This window comes from Fistularia commersonii, chromosome 24 (assembly GCF_037954325.1).
Source record: "Fistularia commersonii isolate RoL2024-O1a breed Wild chromosome 24, RoL_Fcom_v1.0, whole genome shotgun sequence".
NCBI classification, from domain to species: Eukaryota; Metazoa; Chordata; class Actinopteri; order Syngnathiformes; family Fistulariidae; genus Fistularia; species Fistularia commersonii.
In genome coordinates, this window is record NC_141307.1 from 1900478 (window position 1) to 1913118 (window position 12641).

General features: G+C 42.1%; 1 protein-coding gene and 1 long non-coding RNA gene across 5 annotated transcripts in view; both read left to right on the plus strand.

Annotated features, from left to right (window-relative positions):
• The window catches only part of LOC147219636 (major histocompatibility complex class I-related protein 1-like), a 63845-nt gene that overhangs the window by 4584 nt on the left and 46620 nt on the right, over window positions 1–12641 (plus strand). The window lies entirely within an intron of this gene.
• On the plus strand, window positions 3464–8283 carry LOC147219637 (uncharacterized). Of its 3 annotated transcripts, XR_015108057.1 has the most exons (4): window positions 3464–3528; window positions 4502–7786; window positions 7882–7958; window positions 8118–8283. It is a non-coding gene; the product is annotated as an uncharacterized LOC147219637 (long non-coding RNA). The 3 variants fall into 3 exon arrangements; XR_015108056.1 differs by having other exon boundaries at window positions 4502–7958; XR_015108058.1 differs by having other exon boundaries at window positions 4502–4743; window positions 4982–8283.

Here is a 12641-nt window from a genome sequence, read left to right on the forward strand (position 1 = left end):
TAGAACCGGACGGGAAAAAGGACTGAAAATGCCAATTAGCTGCAATTCCCTCATTAAGCCACAAGAGGGCGCTATAACCCCAACCACGTGTTGTGAGAATTCCTCGGGTTTGAAGATGGCAAATATAGCGGCGCTAAAGTGACGGAATTTGCTCAAAACTTCCCTCAAAATGTGTTGAGAGACACGACATCCTCACAGGGGATCGTTTTATTGATTTGGAAAACCTGAGAATGATTTGTTGAACGATTCAGACTTGTTTGCATTGGATCTGTGGCATTTCTACAGTTTAAAAGCTGTAGAATGACTGACTATTGGGTGATGGAATATGGGCCTATTCTTTCCATTCCATGCATCTTTAGTCACAGTGAACTCCCCCTCTAGTCTGTATTTAAAAGATTTTTTTTTTTCACTTCCGTGCATCAGCAGGTCAGTGCTTTATCTCTGCTCAATTGATGAAATAGTGATTTATAGTAGATTTTCATAGTATGAAACACATTAAGACAGTGAGAAACTGTTTTTGAATTGCAAAAAGTTCCCTGTTTTCAATAAGGCTTTAAATAAAATGTGTAACTTTTTCTACTGTCAAACTAGTGACTGCTCTTATTTTCTCACTAATTCTTCGCTAAACTCTTTCCGTACATATTCCTGCACTTTCTTATTTCACCATCTCGTTGGCCTGCCTGCTGACATTGACGTCACCTCTCTTCCGGTCAGAGGTCAACCTGACACTGGGCTGTTTTGGTTTGAACCCAACCGGTCGTCCACACCCTCTTCAGATACTGAAATGGCTCCGGCGCTGAAGCTCAGGACTCCCAGGTTTCTCTCTCTATCGACCTGCACTTGTAGCTCCACACCTGGCATCCTGGTGGTGAAACAGGGCCGCTCTCGCCGGCGACCCTCCTACGGAGACCTCGACGCCACTCGGTCTGGCTGCATGCATGTCCCTTCTTTTGGAAGGCGGTTTGAAACTCAAATGAACCGCTCTTTCCATCGAGCTTCTCTGTTGTTTGGTAAGGTCATTTTATTAGAGATAAAACCAGATTTTTGGGGAAATAGAATTTGCTTATATTCAGTCAGAAAACACAAACGCATCTGCGGGCATGCCTACAGATGCATTGCCCCCATTGATCTTGGGTGCTGTATGAAATTGTATGTACAGGCCCCCGGGGGTCTGCGGGGGCAGAGCAGGAAGACTTACAGACTTGACCCTACCTGGGTGTGAAGGGGAAACATCCCAAATTTTGTTTTTTGGACCAAAAATGTAAATAAGTGAATAAGCTTTTAATCTGCTTCACAGCCTGCAGGACCAGAATTCAAGTCCAAGATTTGGATAGACATAGATGTGTGCCATCATTTGTAAAATGTCTGATTCTGTCAAATAAAGCCAGAACGTACATAAGCATCAATCACCAGTCTGGACAAGTTATTGACAAGCAAACACTCGACTCTTCTACAACCAAGACTTTCTAATCATGAGGGGTGGACTGGTGTTCTGTCGAGTTGATCTTTTCCTTCTGATGAATTCATAGAGAGAGATGTATGTGTACATCTGGATATACTAGTCATTGTCCACATTGGGAAGAAAGTTGCATTTCCAGACCGACGAAATAAAGCATCCATGTGCAAAACCAGTGTGCCTGGGCCTGTGTGGTTCAAAACCTAAGGGCCTCGCCCCATTTTTTATCTAAGTGTTTTTCGCCAAGTGTAAGGTTGTATACAGGCAATCTGGATTATCTGTATCTGACTGGATGGCTCAGTGCCTTAAACCGCTGTGCTGTGTTTGTATGCTGCTGGTTCAAGTCCAGTATCAGTTGGGTACTCACCGGACGCAAGGCTGAATGCCAGGTCGGGTCCCAACCCCGATGCACCATAGAACCCGCCCTGCTACAGAAATAAAAAAAAAAACGGCTGTGGCGCTTAGGTTTTTTTTCCACATAGGGGCCCCAGACACACATTTAGAAGGGAGGAAGATACTTTATTGATTTTTAAAAAAAAAAAAAAAAACAGACTGGGAAAAAAATTTAAAAAATACAAAAGAAAAAAGAAAAAAATTAAAAGGAAAAAAAGAAAAAGAAAAAAATTAAAAAGAAAAAAGGAAAAAAAAAAGAAAAAGAAAAAAATTAAAAAAGAAAAAAAGGAAAAAAAAAAGAACTGAAAAACTTAAAGAAAAAACTAATTAAAAAAGACTAGAAAAAAATTAAAGGAAAGTAAAAGTAAAAAAAAAAACAACAAGAGAAACAATAGATAAAAAAATACAAATTTAAAAACAAACAATTACAATTAGAAAAAACATACAGCAACAGGATTTGCTCACTTTACACCAAACTATCCAGACCTTGGCTCTCTTACAGACGCTACTTCTGGGCTTCAACACACCTGCAAGCACAAACACAACATTTAGCCATGCAGTGTCGAACACCTTACAATTACATACAAAGAAATCCTCAGGGAAAAATGGGCATAACCTGACATCTTAAAGATGTTACTGACTTTAGTAAAGTCAGTGCTGTTAAATATCATCAATGAATTAATATCATTATACAAACTTAAGAAAATGTAAGGACTTCACTAACCATTATTATTGCCAGCAGGTGTGATGTCCACACACACACAGTTGTCTTTTCCTGGTCAGAGTGGAGAAGGTAAAGGCTTTCTGTCTATCTGTGGACTGTTAGAGGAAAAACAGATTCTCATGTCTGCAAAATAAAGATTACAAGGTCAGACAAAGGCTTCTCTTACCTTCAAAGTTATTTCTGGATATAAATGCTAATTCAGTCTGCAGTCACACCAGTGACCAAACATCTTTAGTGTTTGTCTTATTGAGTTCCTGCATGACAAGTCAGAGTTATGGCTCTGCAAATTCTGTTCCAGCCATTGTGCAGATTGGAATACAGTCTGGACTCAGAGCCAATATCCCAAAGACACGGGGGCACTTTCCATCACCAGAAACATTTGAACTTTCTTATTCAGAACTCATCCAGACAAGGTGCTCATCTCCCTGATCACATTAGCTGTAGTTGTTCATCCAGAGCCTTTCAGCTTCCAGATCTGTCTACAACCATCCAATCTGGCTACACTCACCAATAACTTCATCTGTACAAGATATCTGTGTGCACTGAAGTCACCTTATAAAGTGTATTCCCTAAAGACATTGCCATCCTTTTTGCAAAGTCCACCATCTTTCCCTCCATGTTCCTATACCTTTCAGCTATAAAATCGAAAAGACATTCAAAGCAATGCGTGAAATCTCAAAAAAAAATCACCATGTTGAAAATGCATTAAATCACAAAATATCTGCTACAATTGTGGTAAAAACGAGCAAGAAATTCCTCCCAAAGTGGTCATTAGAACCCGAAGGTGAACAGGACTGAAAATGCCGATTTGCTGCAATTACCCCGCCAGTCCACAGGGGGGCGCTATGATTCCACCCGCGCTGTTGTGACATTCCTTGGTTTTTGAGATAGCAAATATGGCGGCGCTAGCGTGACGGAGTTTGCCCAAAACTTGCCTCCCAATGCGTTGAGAAAGGTACGATAACATCACAGGAGATCGTTTTATTGATTTCGAAAGCCAGAGAATGACTCGTTGAACGATTCAGAACCTGATTGACTTGGATCTGTGACATTTCTAAAGCTTTAAAGACGTAGAATCACTCGAAGTATTTCGGATGAAGCAGCCAAGGGCTAAACCGGAAATTAGCGGCGGAATCTTCGCTTATTCGGTTCAGGGAATCTAAATGTGTAGATCTGATGCCTATTCCTTATGAACCACCTAGTTAAATACATAATATATCCTTCTTTGCCGTTTTTGTTTTTAGTCTACTTTTTTATTTGCTTTTTCTTCTAGCACATTTCTCACAAACCTTTAACACTGTTAACCAGCGGTTCAGTAATTACATACAGAACAAATGTTCTTATGTCCTATCATTCCTCATCCCCGGTTGTTTCATTGACATTAAATTCTACCTTGCCATGTTTATTTGTACATATGTATATTTGTTTATACTATTTATGTTCAATAAAAGAAAGAACAAAAAGTAGATCTGATGCGAAAAATATATTGAGCGCCCTCTGGTGGTCGGGGTGGGTATTGCGTGTCAAATTTTCCCCTTCTGTGTTGAATGACAGTTTAAAAGAAACTGAACATACAGGTGAGTAACGGATAGCGGACTAATTTGTTTTTTAAATATTCATAGTATTTTTTGTCACATGCACAGTGTGGCAACGTATTTCGCATGTACAGTGAAATTCATACTTTGCTGTCCCCAGTGCATTTGGATATGTATTGATAGGAAATAATGATAGTAAACATTATGAATATGAGCAGTGTTAGCAGTGAAATAAAACATTTGAGTGCAGCTTGGTTTGTGACTCAGGGCAGGTGAAAGGATGGGTCCAGTTGAAATGGGAAGACTTTGCATGTGCTAGTAGTTACATGTGTGTGCGAGTAAGAAAGAGAATGAAACTGATTCAAACACTGTTTATTATTTCTTTTTATCGAGTTGACAGAATGTATTCTGACTGGACAACTGGACGGCAAGCATGTGGCTGAGAAGTGGAAACCCTCGTCATCATCCTTCCATCTTCGCAGCAGCATGCCTTCTGCAAACGAGTGCAGGATGATTCAAGGTTTTCTTTCAGGTTAAAAACAGCTGGTCGACTCTTGTATTTCTTCCAAACCTCGCTGGGATGAGTGTCTTCTTCAGAATGACCACAAGATGGCGCTGTTGCTGTTTCTTCTCAGGTGAGATTTTGACAGTGATTTGCAGAAATCAATAATACTTATTATCAGATAGTCTGTGCAGATTCTGTCCTATTCTGAGACAGGGCATTCTTATCGGGCTGAATACGGTGTTGTGTTGCCTTAAGATAGTCCTAGATTTTAAATGCTTTAGAATAAAGATTATATGTAACATCCTTTGTAATCATTCATAATCACCAACAATTATTCTCGAAATTCTAGTGTTTTTTTTACATTGCAGAACAGCGACAAGAGGTGCTGAATGGGGCTTTGAATAACGACAGATTAATGTTGCTTTTTTTCTCCTTGCTTGGTGACAGAAAAGACATTTGTAAATACTCCATGCTTCCGCTCTGTTCAAATTAGCCAGGCGTGGACTCTCAAAAGACAACCTTTCACTGCTTAAAAATCGACATTCAAGACAATGCGTGAAATGTCCAAAAATGCATCATGTTTAATATGCACAAAATCACAAAATATCTGCTACAATTGTGGTAAAAAGGAGCAAGAAATCCCCCCAAAGTGGTCATTAGAACCCGACGGTAAACGGGACTGATAATGCCAATTAGCTGTAATTACCCCGCCAGTCCACAAGAGGGCGCCATAATTCCAACCGCGCTGTTGTGAGATTCCTTGGTTTTGAAGATGGCAAGTATGGCGGCGCTATCGTGACGTAGTTTTCCCAAAACTTGCCTTGAAATGCGTTGAGAAAGGCGCGACATTAACACAGGTGATCGTTTTATTGATTTCAAAAGCCAGAGAATGACTCGTTGAACGATTCCAACTTGATTGACTTGGATCTGTGTCAACATTACAATTTAAAAGACGTAGAATCACTCGATGTATTTCGGAAGAAGCAGCCAAGGGCTAAACCGGAAGTTAGCGGCGGAAGCTTCGCTTATTCGGTTCAGGGAATCTAAATGTGTAGATGAAAGTAGTGATTGGCCACTGGGTATATATATATTTTTCCCCAGTGTTTTGCAAATCTCTTGCATGTTTCTGGGGAAAGTACATGCTTAATGTTCAATGGATTTCAAGGTGTGTGTCCTGCACGGACCTGGTTCCCCTGAATAGGTCCCTGGAATACAACCAGTGGTTCACCAAGCTGTTGGCCAAAGACTACAAACTGGTATTCACCTCCTTTTCATGAATAAACCCTGTCCTCCTGTGCAAACCTGACTCTTGACTTTCTCCTCCAGCAAATATCAGTTAATGTCCCTTTACTTTCAGTTAAACTGACAGGTTGGAAGGAGCTGTGTGTGTGTGGTGTCCCTCAGGTGTGTCTGCTCTGAGCGCCCAGCTGGCAGAGCCTCTGATGGGCCTGAAGCAGCCAAACCTGTCCAGGACCTCCAAGTCACCCAAAGGTAGAAAAAGAAACAAGAACGGCAGAAAGCATGCGTGGAGTTTCGACCATCTCTGCTCCTGCAGGCGTGGTCCGCTTATCTGATCCGACACACTTATAGAAAAGGTCCAAAATAAGGCGAGTACTTTTTGCTCAAGAGTCAGCTTCGTAAATGTCTGTGCCTGGACGTACACAGGAATGGAGAAGACATTTTTCACCAGCCAACGTTGACATGAAATGAAGTAAATAGAGTGCAAATTAGCAATAAAGTGACACATGAAACTATGAGGTATGAAGTCTAAAAATGCACGCAGATACAGGCTGATATTTGATGAGACGAGAGGGTTTTTGGTGAACAGTTTAGTGCAAAGCTCAGTAAATTGTCCCTTTTTTAAAGAAGTCAAAGTTAACTTTAGCACGATGCTTTTCTTAGTGCAAAGTAGCAGTCGTGCTCAAAAAAACAAAATTAAGGTTTTGATATGTTATCAGAATACAAAAGAGCTGACAGTATTTGGAAAAAAGCTTTTTTTTTTTCCTTCAGCACTTCTTTGTTTGTCCTTCCCAGAATCTGTAGAACATTCAGAGTCACTCCAGCTGTTTAGAAACCCCTGCTTTCTGACTTCTCAGACAGACCCGTCCTCTACTCAGGTCTGGACCACCCTGCTGGTGTGGCCGGCCAAGAACCGCTCCATCAGACACCCGTCCTCAGGCAACGACAGCAAATCCAAGTGGATGCTCTTGGTGCACGTGGGACAAGGTGTTAAATCGATCGCCCTGGAAATCCGCAGGAACGTGGCCGTGGTTCCTGACAACCTGGTTCACATGTTTCCCAAAAAAAAAAAAGTAGAGATTTAAAAAAAAAAAGAAAAAAAAGTCTTTGTTCCTCCAAAGATGGGGAGACAAAAAAAGAAAAGCAGCAAAAACCATGCAGTAAATAAAAGTTGAATTGAAGTGTAATCAATCGCAGTCCCCTCTTACCTTCTGACACTAAGATGAAGCGCAGCAACTCGATGCGTGCAAGACACTTCTTGCAATTCCTCAGTCCAAAGAGAGCAGACAGCGCTCGGCTGGCGTCTGCAGGAAATGACGTCACGGCTGGTATAAAAAGCCCAGCGTCCTGGCAGGGACCAATAGGAAGCCGCGACCAATTAGCATTTACTAAACACTCTCACCTGTTGTGAATTTCCTGCAACATGGAATAACATAAAATCAACTTTATTCCTTTATTCCATTATAACTATTACACTGCTGTGAAAAAAGGAATTTCCCCTCTGGAGATGAATACAGTGGATCAGATCTTACTCCATGTTGCAGATAATGAGCAGCAGGTGAAAGCGTTTAGTAAATGCGGCCTCCTATTGGTCCCTGCCAGGACGCTGGGCTTTTTATACCGGCGTCATTTCCGGGCGACGCCAGATCTTCGTGGAGAACCAGCTGAGAGGTTGAGGTTCACTGAGAAATTGCTGCTTTTTTTGTGGTGAGAAGCAGAGGTGTGTTTTGTCTTTCAGATCTGATGCTTGGAGAGTGCTTGTGTCCTGTGGTCTCTGGTGAGTTTTTGTTCCTTTTATTTTTTTTTTTAATTTGGAATTGGGCTGCTTGAAGCAAAGCCAGGGAGAAGATTCACAAGATATTTGAGGTTTATGTTTGTGTCCTAAGGTAAGAAGAGACCAGAGTGTGTGGTTGCTGTGTTTGCTTCCTCATTGGGTAAGTTGGCACTTGCACTTTTTTTATTAAATGAAAATGTGCTTAAATATGTTTCTGACCTCTGGTGATCTTTGCACCTGTGCTCATCTGTTTAGGCACATGGAGATTGTTTGTGACTGGTTCTTTGTTCTTCATGGGAAGAGAACTGGAGTTCCTTGAAGGAGGACTTGAGGTAATGTTCTGGAGGTGAAAGTAGAAACTGCAGATGTGATGCTCAGTGTTAGTGGCTCTGCCTCAGAGCTGCAGGAGTTAAATGTCAGGTTACGGCCAATGTATTTAATTCCAAGGTTCTTTCAGACGCCGTCCATAAATGTTTTGTTTTGTCTTGTAGGCCTCCTGACGAGGATCCTGAGCCCCAGAAGAAGCCTGTCCAACACAAGAAAGGTAGTGTGTACAACAGGTTTACTTTTGTGTAAAGTTAGCAAAATGTTTGAGGTGTCTTTACCTGTTGCAATTTTAAATGCTTGTAGTTTTCCTGCTGTGACAATAAAGTGTACTTATACACCCTGATATCAGTGTCACTTTATTTTTTAAAATCCTTTTTAGTTCATCCTTTTCCTGTTAAACATTTTTCTACGTTTGACTCCGAGTCTGACGCAGCGACTCTTTAGTGCAAAGATAATCTTCAGTGTTTCTTCAAAATCTTGCACTTGGAAATCCTTCACTTTGAGATTGACTTGCAGTATTTCTGTCTGCATTTTGGACTGTTTAGTTCAGACATTCATTGACTGGTCAGAAATGACCAGGATGTGTCTATTGCATTTTTTAAGCTGCACACTCAGTGCACCACAAATTAATAAGTTATGGAGCCTTTTTTCTGTGAAACTCTGCCCGGCGTCCAGCCAATCATACGATGCAATTACGGATCGCGTCACAGCATTGACAGTACTTGCTCTGCCCGTACACGCTATAGAACAGTAAAAGTGTGGCGGAGTTAATTTGATGCTAACGCCTTATCATGGCGTCCCCTCAAAGTAAAAGCAATGCGTTTCTTTAACATCCGCTCTGCAAAACATGCAGCGAAGCCAAAGTAGGAAGTGACTTTTCAGTGGTAAATATGGACGAAATGGAAGCCGTGATGGCTGTTGCTCTGGTTGCCGTTGGATACGTCCTCTATGGAGGAGTCTGGTGAGTGACCTCCACAGATGTTTGACTGTTTCTTCACTGCGACTATCAATGTCCCGGTGAGGCTCTCAGCCTCGCCATGTCGTGACACATTGTCTGCAAACTATTCTGGCAAAACTGAATTGTTTCTCTGGATTTCAGCTGAAGCTCCACTTTTTTTTTCTTGTAAGAAAAAGCCAGTTTAGCTAAATTCTGAGTCGTCGGCAGAATAGAGTTGCTCCTCAGAACACGCTCACCTGGAACCACCAGCTGAGGGCTGAACAGGAAGTTAGCGACGGAAGCTTTGAGTGCTAGTTCAGGGAAACTAAATTTAAAATGTGTACATGTGATGCCAAAGAATGCAATGAGTCTGTATAGTTCATCCTTTCAGTGTTGAATGACACTAAAAGGAAAAGGAGTTCAGAACCTGCAGGTAAGTGCTGGGCAAGGAGACGGCTTGCAAGTGCGGCGCCTTCGTCGTGAACCGTCTTGGATTCGCAAGGAAGCTGCCGGGAGAGAAACTCAGTGGTCGGCGCTCACGTCCGAAGGAAGACCTCGACCGCCACATGAGGGCGAGACCTGCGGATGCTGATCCCTGACTGGGTCGCGGTGCTGTTGTATGAAATTGCATCCACTGGCCCTCCAGAGTCTGCAGGAAGACTGACTTGACCCTACCTGCGTGGGAAGGGGAAACACGACTCCAATTTTTTGGACCAAAATGTAAATAAGCTTTACTGTATCACAGCCTGAAGGCCCACATAGATGTAAGTGCCATCATTAGTAAAACGTCTAATTCTGTCAAATAAACCCAGAACACACATAAGCATCAATCACCAGTCGGACAATTTATTGACACTCAACTCTTCAGGACTGATTCTGTCAAGTTGATCTTTTCCTTTCGATGAATTCAGAGATTTCTGGATAAACAAGTCAGTATCCACATTGTGGAGAAGGTTCCATTCCCAGACCGACACAATACGGTTGCAGGTATGTTTTTATACGTGCACACGTTTGTGTATGACGAAATTACATTTAGTGATTATTTTTTTTTCCCCTCCTAAGTGTTTTGTGTAAAGTCAGCAAAATGTTTTTTTTTTTTAATGCTAAAGTAAAATAAAGTATCCATGTGCAAAGTCAGTGCCCCGGGGGTCCTATGTGGTTCAAAACCTAAGTGCTCCATCCATTTTTTTTCCTAAGTGTAAAGTTAGACACGTGCAAACTGGATTTCTGCACCTGACCGGAAAGCTCAGTGTCTCATCGACATTTGGTGATTTTCTTTTCTAAGTGTTTTCTGAATCAAAACCTAAGTCCTTTTGCCTATTTACTTTCTACCTGACACAGCATGCTCTGCATCTTGCCTAAGAGTTTTTATTTTCCCTTCTCAGTGCTTTTCTCTAAGAGTAGGGTTGTATACATGAAACCCGGAAAAGTCACCCTAACTGGTTAGCTCAGTGCCATAAGCTGCCGACGCTGCATGTAGAAACTGCTGGTTCGAGTCCAGCACTGTCCAATATTGCCTACATCAAGTCTCTCTTTGCCAAATGTATCTAAGTACAATTTTTTTTCTTCCTAAGTGTTTTTTCCCCTCTAAGTGTGACGTTATATAGGAGAAACCCGGATTTCCCTCTGTGACTGGTTAGCGCAGTGCCATAAGCCACTGACGCTGTATGTGATACCGCTGGTTCAAGTCCAGTACCAGTCACACAGCCACATTGGGTACCCGCCCGGTGGAAGGCCGACAACAGCCAGGTCGGGTCCCAACCCCGATACAAGGCCGACGTGGGGGAGTCAGGCGAAGCAAGGGGGAGGGCGGGAGGCAGACAGGCCGAGATAGGGAGGAGGGGGGGCCCCACTAACCAGGGCCCCCCGGGGGGACTTTGGGGGTAGAGAGAGGGGGGCAGGCAGACGAGCACTGTAGAAACAGCCCTGCTAGAGAAATTTCTAAATTTTACTTTTTGGAAAATAGGGGCCCCACACACATTTGGAGGGGGTACATACTTTATTGATTTTTGCAAAGCTAGCCAGAGTGCACACACTGCCTTGGCACTCTTACATGCACAACTTCTGGCCTCACCACACCTGCAACAAGCACAAACAACAATTAGAGATGCACTGTCAACCAATACTTTCATTTCAACACATACAAAGAAAACCTCCTCAACTACACAACAATCCATCTTAAATATCAGCAATTAACATTGTGCTTAACACTAAATAACATTATACAAAATTAACAACAACAATTCAAGACATCACTTACCATTATATTTACAAACACTTGGGATGTACATTTCTCCACTCTCAGGACAATCTGAAAAACACAGATTCTCGTCACACTTTGCAAAGCAAACAATACAATGACGTTCCATCAAGCCTTCTTTTACCTTCAACCTTGTTTATGGATGCTAATTCACAGTCTGCATTGAAACCCAACAGTCACCTCAGTGGCCAGACATCTTTAGTGACAATTTACATATTTGACTATTTGTGAATGTCCACATTGAGTCTACTTTTGGTATATCAAGACAATTTTTAGTTTGCCATTCAAACAGGAGCATCCCGAGGAATACATGCAATCCATTGAGCTGTTTTACAGATAAGACACAATTACTTCTCTATTTACAGAGACTACAAAGATATATACTATATACATGGACTTGAACCAGTGCCCTTCTGTTTCAGAAAATCAGCCCGCTGATGCCTGATCTGGTAAACATAAATCCACATACACATGTGCAAAATATGAAGCAAATGCACTGGGATCCTTCACACCAAGCTGATTTGAAGTATATATATATATATATAGATCTATGCAGGAACAGAACCTGCTTTGAGACAGATTTTACATCCTGTGTCCAACAGCTATATAGTGACTAGATTCACAAAGACCAGCTAGTAGACGACATTCCAAGAAACCACATGCATGTCAGCAAGAACATTTCAATCTGCAAAATAGTTACTCACTGAACCTCAGATGATCTTAGACAAGATATCTACCTCCGCTCTTAAGTCACCTGATAAAATTTATTCACTAAAGCCTATGCTGGACACCAAACCTACCCACCGTTTCAGAATTAAGCCTGACTTTCACCTCAAAAACATTCCTCAAGGCATCGCCAAGTCACTTCCTGTCAGTACAACTGACTCTGCCAAGTCTTTAGCTTTGCACCTGCTCATCCACCTTCCTTCTCTGCATCAGACTTTCCTTTCAAGGCACAAGTTATGTCTGATGCAACTTGTGCATTCATTCATGGCATTTATCAGGTCCGTGTAGGCCAGGGAGACCAAACAAGAGGAACGGAAGTATCCAGACACAAGTTACAGGAAAGGGTATTTATTCAAAATTGCAAAAAATGGTACAAAGCGGAAAGTCCTCGGCTCCTAAGCAGTTTGTGGCTTGACAACCGCTGCCTCCTCCAAAAGCAATTCCCCAGTTCAGAGACGGTGCAGCTCCCAGAGGGTATCTGGCGTCGCCCAGGACCAATAGGGGACGGCAACTGGTTACCATTTACTAAATGCTCTCAGCTGCTCAGAACTACCTGCAACATACAGAGGGAAACAGAGCCACAGATGAACAGACAGTGAAACCGACATACACTGCAAAGAGTTACAACACTAAAGCACTTCTATAGGTTAACAGACGCCACTTTAACAAGCAGACAAGCGCTGTGCAAAGGAAGTTGTATCTCAAATCTCATGCTAATACAGCCGTTCCACAGTAATGACCAATAAAAAGTCCAAGAACAGCCAA